An 8,008-nucleotide genomic window follows, 5' to 3' on the forward strand; every position below is an offset into this window, starting at 1 on the left:
AATAGGACTTTAACCGGTATATACAGAGATGTTTTACTTGAAGCAGATGATTGGTGATTTGCGGTTTGGAATATAAGATTTTATCATGGTAATGAGTATCTGACCAGAACCACATCTTGTGATGACCATCAAAAGGCATGTTTCTAATTTTTGATGAAGTTTTACCAGGGTTTTACTAGGGTTTTAAAACTGGTGAAGAAATCATAAAACCGATAATGATTTTTGGTATGGCGATGATGAACATCAAGTCTACATGTTAATGATAACGTGACACAAACCACATGAAATATTTGAAAGATGTGTTAGCACATTTGGAGAGCGAATTTCTTGGGAATATGCAAAGTGCTTAGTGGAATGACCTAAGGGTTTAACTTTGTACCAGATCAACTTGTTGTGATGACTTATGATCATTCAACAACTGATATTGATTTATAATTTATTGTAATGATCCATATGATGATCTGTAATGAGTTGTAAAGATTTGTGATGATCTATGATGTAATTTAGGGTTTGGTGTCCGACCTAGTGGAAAGCATTATTTATGTTGGCTTAGTTGATGTTCATTGTGTCAGTAGTCTTCGAGAAGAGTGTGAAGTTGTACTAGAGAAGAGTGAGACCTTCTTGAGAGTTGCAGATAGTGGAGCATAACTGGATTTGATTTAGCAAGCTGAGAAGTGCAAGTAACAGATCACTTTTTCACTATTGTTCTCTAACAATTACAGCACATTAAATCCTTTAATCGGGTAGGTCCTGACAGGCCTTAATCTTGTAAATCCCCTAATAGGGTAGCTCTTAAAAAGAGTGGTAAATCCTCTCATGAGGTTGATCCTAAGAGGTCATTAAGCTCCTAATCGGGCTGCACATCCAAATCCCTTAACCAGGTGACTCCTAACAGGGCATATTGTAAGCTCCTAACAAGGCTAAGCTTCTAACAGGGCATACTTCAAAAGAGTACAAATATTTGTGGGTACTAACTCCCACCATGGTTTTTCCCTATTTGGGTTTCCACGTCAAAAAATATGGTGTTCATGTGTGGAATTATTTTCATGTGATGTTATTGATTATCTCTAGTTTATTCATTATTTCTGAATACATTGGTTATAGTAGTTTATCAGAGATTTATTAGTGATTACCTGTTTAGTGAATTGGCATATGTGGTAAATGAAGGTAGATTTGTTGTAATTTTGATTTGGGTTTAAAGTTTCAAGTTTGTATTAATACTGATTCACCCCCCTCTTAGTATTAACCAGATCCTCATAGAATTAACACAACAGACATCCCTATAACATATAGTGACAGAGTTCGACCAAGTGATTCTGAGACAGATTCACATGAATACGAATGAGGTTCTTTGGATTCGATTGAATCTAAAGAGGATTCTCATGATACTCTTGTAAACAAAGGCATTGGAGGAGGAGCATGCATCAAAACCTTCTAGGATTCAGATACTGAAGAACTTTCAAGAAAAGATAGGTCACCTCCTGAGACCGATTACGAAGAGGATAGTATTGACAATGACCTTGATTCCTCCATACTTACCTTAATCGACGCATCCTATGAACTCAACCTTATTGTTGAGGTAATGCAAATAATTCACCCCAAACTTATTGACTAGGATCAGCAAGATCCCCCACACCTTGACACCTTCCAAAATGATGATGCAATCATAGACTTTCTTGAATTATGGGATGACATACCAAGTGGGGATCACAAAGCTAGATTCACTATTGAACTTAATAGCACAGTTTACTTTGGAGATAATTCCAAACATTTTAGTCACAAAAATATTATGATCAAAATAGGATCCTCAAGTGAAAACCACACTGTGGCACTTGTGGAAACCAAAAGAGTAAAAACAAAGGACACATCAAAGGGCGAAAACCTCTCTGAAAAGCCCAAGGATGGAAGGTTTGACATTATCCCCTTTACCACTAATAGGGAGACGTCATCTATTCTTATAGAAGCAACAAATGAATTCAATTTGGGGGAACCTTAAAATCCCCACATACTACATCTAGCAGAATCACTGACTGCAACTGAAGATCCTGATTTTATAGAATTCTTTGAAAAGCGACAAATCAATTTTGCATGGTCCTATGTAGACATGCCAGGACTAGATACAGAGCTAGTAATGCATCATTTGATAGTAGCAGAAGGATCCAAACTAGTAAAGCAAAAGCTCAAAAAGATGCACCCTCAGATCGCACTATTAGTAAAAGCAGAACTCAAAAAGCTATTAGATGTGGGTTTCAAAAGACCCATTAATTATGCATAATGGATCTCCAACCTTGTACCAGTGGCAAAACAACCTAGGGGCATCCGTATCTGTATGAATTTTAGAGATTTAAACAAGGCATGTTTTAAGGACGACTTCCCTCTTTCAAACATTGATATGATTGCAGACCTCACAATAGGACATGCAATGCTATCACTCATGGATGGCTTTACAAGATACAACCAGATCAAGATCACCCTAGAGGATCAACAAAAAACATCATTTGCATGCCCATCGGGTACATACTATTGGAATGTGATGTCATTCAGTCTCAAGAATGCAGGTGCTACATATCAAAGGGAAATGACTACTATCTTCCATCACATGATACATACACTAATAAAAGATTATGTAGATTATTTACAAGATAAATCATTAACAAGAGAGGTTCGCCTCGTAGTGTTGGACAAAATCTTCACCAGACTGGAACAATACAATGTCCACCTCAATCTAAAGAAATGTATCTTTGGGGTAACCTCCGAGAAACTCCTAGGATACATTGTCTCCAACAAAGGCATTGATGTTGATCCTACAAAAGTAAAATAAATCATGGAGATGCCACCTCCTAAGAATATCAGTCAGTTAAGGACATTACAAGGGAGGCTACAGTCAATTTGTTGGTTCATTGCACAATTGGCCAATAAAATTTCATCCCTTCACACATTTGCTTCATAAGAATGTTCATTTCAAATGGGAAGAGAATTGCTAGCAAGCATTCTAGCAGCTTAAGGACTACCTGATGACACCACCATTTCAAATGGGAAGAGAATTGTCCCCTTATATCACATTAAGTGGTTGAGAGACATCAAGAAAAAAAGATAGAGGATTGAATAAAGAAGAGGGATTGCCCCGATGACTAATATTTGTAGGTATAACATTTTGAGTTGATGTAGTCATGATTTTTCAAGTGAAAGTAGGAATTCTAGTTATTGAAGTGGCCAAAGGAATAGAATGATTGATTTGTGTAGGAGGTTGTGAATAACCTAATTTCTCAGCACAACTCTTTGCAGGCATGACATTAGAATCAACAATATGAGCAATGCCACACAATGTATCAATTCCATTCTTATCACTTTGAATCATGCACTTTAGACCTTCAATTAATGGAAGAGCTTCAATAGTAGGATATTCTTGGGACATCCATTGTTCAAAGTTGTCGAATTGATTGTCCAATTTTGAAAGTGGATCTATGGAAACTCTAGTCAAAGCTTCATCTTCATCATTAGAATCATCAATATGGTAGATAGGGATTCTATTAGGATGAGAAGAATTAGCATTATCCTCATTAAAGAAGTCGCCCAAATTAGGCTCCATCTCTCCGAGAATTAAACCTTGTGAAACCTTAATTCTAATGCTTTGTCTAACAGGGATAGTAGAGGTAGGACTAATAGTGGTAAAACTCATGCACTAGAGGGAAAATTTGAATTTGAGTTTTGAATTTGGGGAACATAGTTTGCAAAATTGAATAATGCACAAATGATGATTATACAATTTGAACTTTGTTGAAAGAAGAAATGACACAATTTCCAAAATAATTTTTTATGGTGAATGAAAAGAAATCAAAATTTTAAAATTAGGGCCAATGGGATACCACTTAACTTTAAAATTAAAATTGACAAAATTAGTATTTTTAAAATCAAGGCAAATACAATTAACCACTTAATTTTAAATATTTTCTTGAAAGTTGTGATGTTGAATGTGTGAAGTATTTTTTATTTTAGAGGGATCAAAATTTGACAAAATAAGCCAATTTTATGGATTTAAGCAATTTAATACAGTCATAACAGTCTCCCAAAATTTCAAGAAAAATGTTGAGGACCAAGTTGAAAGCGCACCTGGTCCACCCAAATTTTTTGGAAATTTTTAGGGATGAAAGCTAAGATGATTTTAGAGCTAACCTCAAAAAATTGGTTGATTTTACGAAGTTTAGATAGGCGAATTTAAGGTTTGAATGTGAAAATAGGACCCTATTAAGGTTTTGAAAAACATAAGAAATTGAATTGCAAATTTGAAAAAGGTCAAACCTAATGGATAAGGCCACCTTGAATAATGTTTTGAAAACTAAAATTGGTTGAAATTGATTGAAATTTACACAAAATTCAATTGAATTTGAAAATTAGGGTTTTAGGACCTAACGACTGAATTTCTAAATTTTGAATTTTGGAAAAAGGGAAGGAAATTGAAAATTTTGAATTTTAGGCAAGACGACAAGGATGAAAATAATTCCAAATCCGAAAATTAAATGTGAATTGATTTTTTGCACAAGTGGGAGTTGATTTTTAAAAATTAGGGTTTTGACAATTAACCACTTAATTTTGTAGAATTGATTTGCAAATTGAACAAGACAAAGAAGAAATTGAATTTAATGCAATTTTCATATGTAAAAGACTAGATAGAAATTTTTCCAAAACACAAGTTCAATTCCAATTTTAACAACTAGGGTTTTGAATGAATTAACCACTAAGTTTTTCAAGAAAATTAAACTTGTAAATGAAAAATATGAAATAATGTGAAATGTTAAGCATGTAAGATGTAGGGTTCACAAAAATGTAATGGTGAAAAAGGAGTGATGAGGAGATCAAGTGGAAAGCTTTACCCTCCTCGAGAAAGGAGTGAAAGTTTCACAAAGGATCCTCTTCAACCTCTCACACACATTACATTGAAAGAGGGAGGTTGAATTCACTAGATCCAATATCAATGGTGAGAGATTGAATGCTAAGTGAATTGACAATGAATTTTGAAAGTAAAGTATAGTAACCCCTCTTTTAGAATGGACAAGTTGAATTAAGCAATTTGAGACTAAGTGTAAAGATGGTAAAAAAATGATTATAACTTGAGATAGAAATGTGGGATGAAGTTGTGCACCAGGAATTAATAGTAAAATACCGAGATGAAGCTCCCCTGTAAATTTGAGCAAAAGTTACCTGGACCAGGTTGAAAGTATACTTGGTCCTCCAAAAAGGTATGTGCACCAAAAAGGCTTTTTCCGTCTCTGAAAATGTAGCCTAAGCCTATAAATATAGTTGCGCACCTGCAACCTACACATAGAAAAGAGGAAATATTGTTGGGATTGGGGGTTTGCCTTCACGTCAAACCCTAGTTTTGGAATTAACCAAATGATGAAAAATACTTGCAAGTAAATGAAAGGAAATGACTGAAGTAGAATTCACCTCAAGAGAGGATGCAATTGAAATGTTGATAGAGCTGTTTGAAAGGATATGTAGAATTTAATGTCAAAGAGATCTCCACTTCAATGATTGAATCCTTGACTTTAATGCAATACCTAGCCTTAAAAGGAGACTTGAGATGCTCAATGGATACTTGAATGGGCACTTGAATGCCTGATTTCGCTTATGCAATTTAGCTTAAGAATCATAATTTCCACTTATTGAACTTATGTATGCCTTATTGACCTATGCAAATAGGAGGGGGAAATGAGTCTTATATTTTCATCAATTAGGGTTATTTGACTGATTTTTCATCTTAGCCCAACATAGGGAAACTTTTCCCACTTCTCATTTGACAAGCCCAATGCAGGACTTAAGTCGAGCGAGCCCAAAATAGGGCAATGGTAGGGGCACCACGCCCCTGTCCTTCCCTAATCCAGGACAGGACGTGGGAATAGGCAGTGCAGGATGCGAGGAAATACATGTTTTTGGGATGTATGAGCATGTCTCAAGTCTCCAGTAAGTCTTAGGGATTCATTTTGCCAATGTGAAGACCCAAATGAGATCGAAAATTGCAAGGTTGAAATTTTATGATGCTACATTGAGCCCCCACTTTAGCGGGAGCATAAGCGTACGCCAATACTATCGGTAAAGTACAAGGAAACAAGATTGAAATAATTTGACCACGTCAATGAGGAAGGATACACCAATCCCTCAGTGGTCTAAGGATCTTATGATTTTGATTGATAAAGTAAAAGGGAAGATCAAAAGTGAGGAACCATGACTGCAAGTAGTAAGGTTCCCCTCACTATGAGACATGAAAAAGAAACGATACCAAAAAATTACAAAGGTCAAGTTCACTAAGTAACTTTAAGTATCAAGAAGGAAAATATGAGCAGATTGTATGCCCCCACTTTAAAGCAATTGCACATGCCTTATTGGAAGGGATTGCTTTAAGGTAGGATACACCCAAGAGAGAGAGAGGGATCACGTTATCACAAGGATTTAGCCCCCAATCAAGGAATAAACCCAAGGATAATGAACACAAAATACAAAGCGTGAGGTAGTTTCACTTTCCTCGGGGTCAGTATGTTGTATGATAACTCATGTATATCATGTATATATATGCATAGAATATTCATCATTCCCCAAAGAAAGGAAACTACCTTGGAAGAAAGGGAACACAGGCATATTTTGAGTCAACATGAAAGAGACCAAAAGAGATCTCAATGCTTCGCATCATCCTCAAGTAGAAATTATTAGGAAAAATAGAAGAACAAGGATACATATAGAAGAATTGTCACAAAAGAGAAAGAAAAGAGAGAGGAATAGAGGATCTATGGTGCTAATGTAGCTAGTCTAGCACGATATCCACCTCCCGATCTTGTTGATTACTATTTCGGGAAGGCGAGAAACATGCCAGAGTAGCGACATTGAGAATGGAAGATGGAGCTATCACAAGATCCAAACAAGGACTAGGCCCATGTGCTAAGTCACTTTGTTCAATTTTAGGAGCTAGTATTAAGGATTTTGAAAATTTTGTAGATGAATGTCTGTCAACATCCACATATTCATATTCACTATCAGAAGCATTAGGAGTTGTATTGCCATCATGAATAACATTTTCACCTATTTCTTCATCAATATTTATAGAAAGAGGAGCTCTAACATGAATAGAAGTAAAACCATCACATGTTTTCTGCAACTTATGATTTAGAGACTTAGGTTCAACGTCTGGCTTAGAAGAAAATGGAATCATGTCAATTGTTGGTGTTTTGGGAGATTGAATAGTTTGAGAAACAACTTCACAAGCTCTAACAAGACGTTTTTATCGACGATCTCTCACACAACGATTACGTCGAGTCTTAGCGGAAGGTTGAGAAGGAGGAGGAATATTTATTGAAGGAGGAATATTTGTTGAAGGAAAAATATTCTCATTTTTGGTAGTTGGAGGTTTAGGTTGAGGTCTCTTAGGTTGAACAAGAGGAGAGGTAGGTCTCTTCTCTCTATAAGAGCAGGGAGGTGGAACTGCACCATATAAAGGAGGAATGTTTGGTGTAGGAAGGAGACCAAGTCCATCATGAGGAGGAGGTATAGGTCTAACCTTAGGAGGATCAATATTTTTCCTAGGAGAAGGCATAGTTTCATCCATAGGATTAGGTTGGGAATCTTCCTTAGGAAGAAGATTAGTTCTATCTATTAGAGGATGAACTTCATCTTCAAGAATAGTGTGAATATCAAGTGTTGGAGTTCTATGTTGGCTTAAGGATAAGATCGCATCTTTCTTCCATTTCTGATAAGATTGAAAGAGAGCATCACTTCTGATTGGAAGAGATTGAAATTGTTGAGGCCAAAAGTAATCAATAGGAACACCTAGGCTTCTTTCAGTTGGTCAAAATAAACTATGGTTAACAGTTATGATTTCTCCATTGTGGGGAAATTTCAAACACTTATGGATTAGAGAGGCAATAACATTCATGGAAGATAGTCAAGGGTAACCTAACTTCATATAGAATTGTTCAGAGGAAGGAATGACAACAAAGTTGACATCTATAGATTTAGTGTG

This window comes from Cryptomeria japonica, chromosome 9 (genome assembly GCF_030272615.1).
Source record: "Cryptomeria japonica chromosome 9, Sugi_1.0, whole genome shotgun sequence".
Lineage (NCBI taxonomy): Eukaryota > Viridiplantae > Streptophyta > Pinopsida > Cupressales > Cupressaceae > Cryptomeria > Cryptomeria japonica.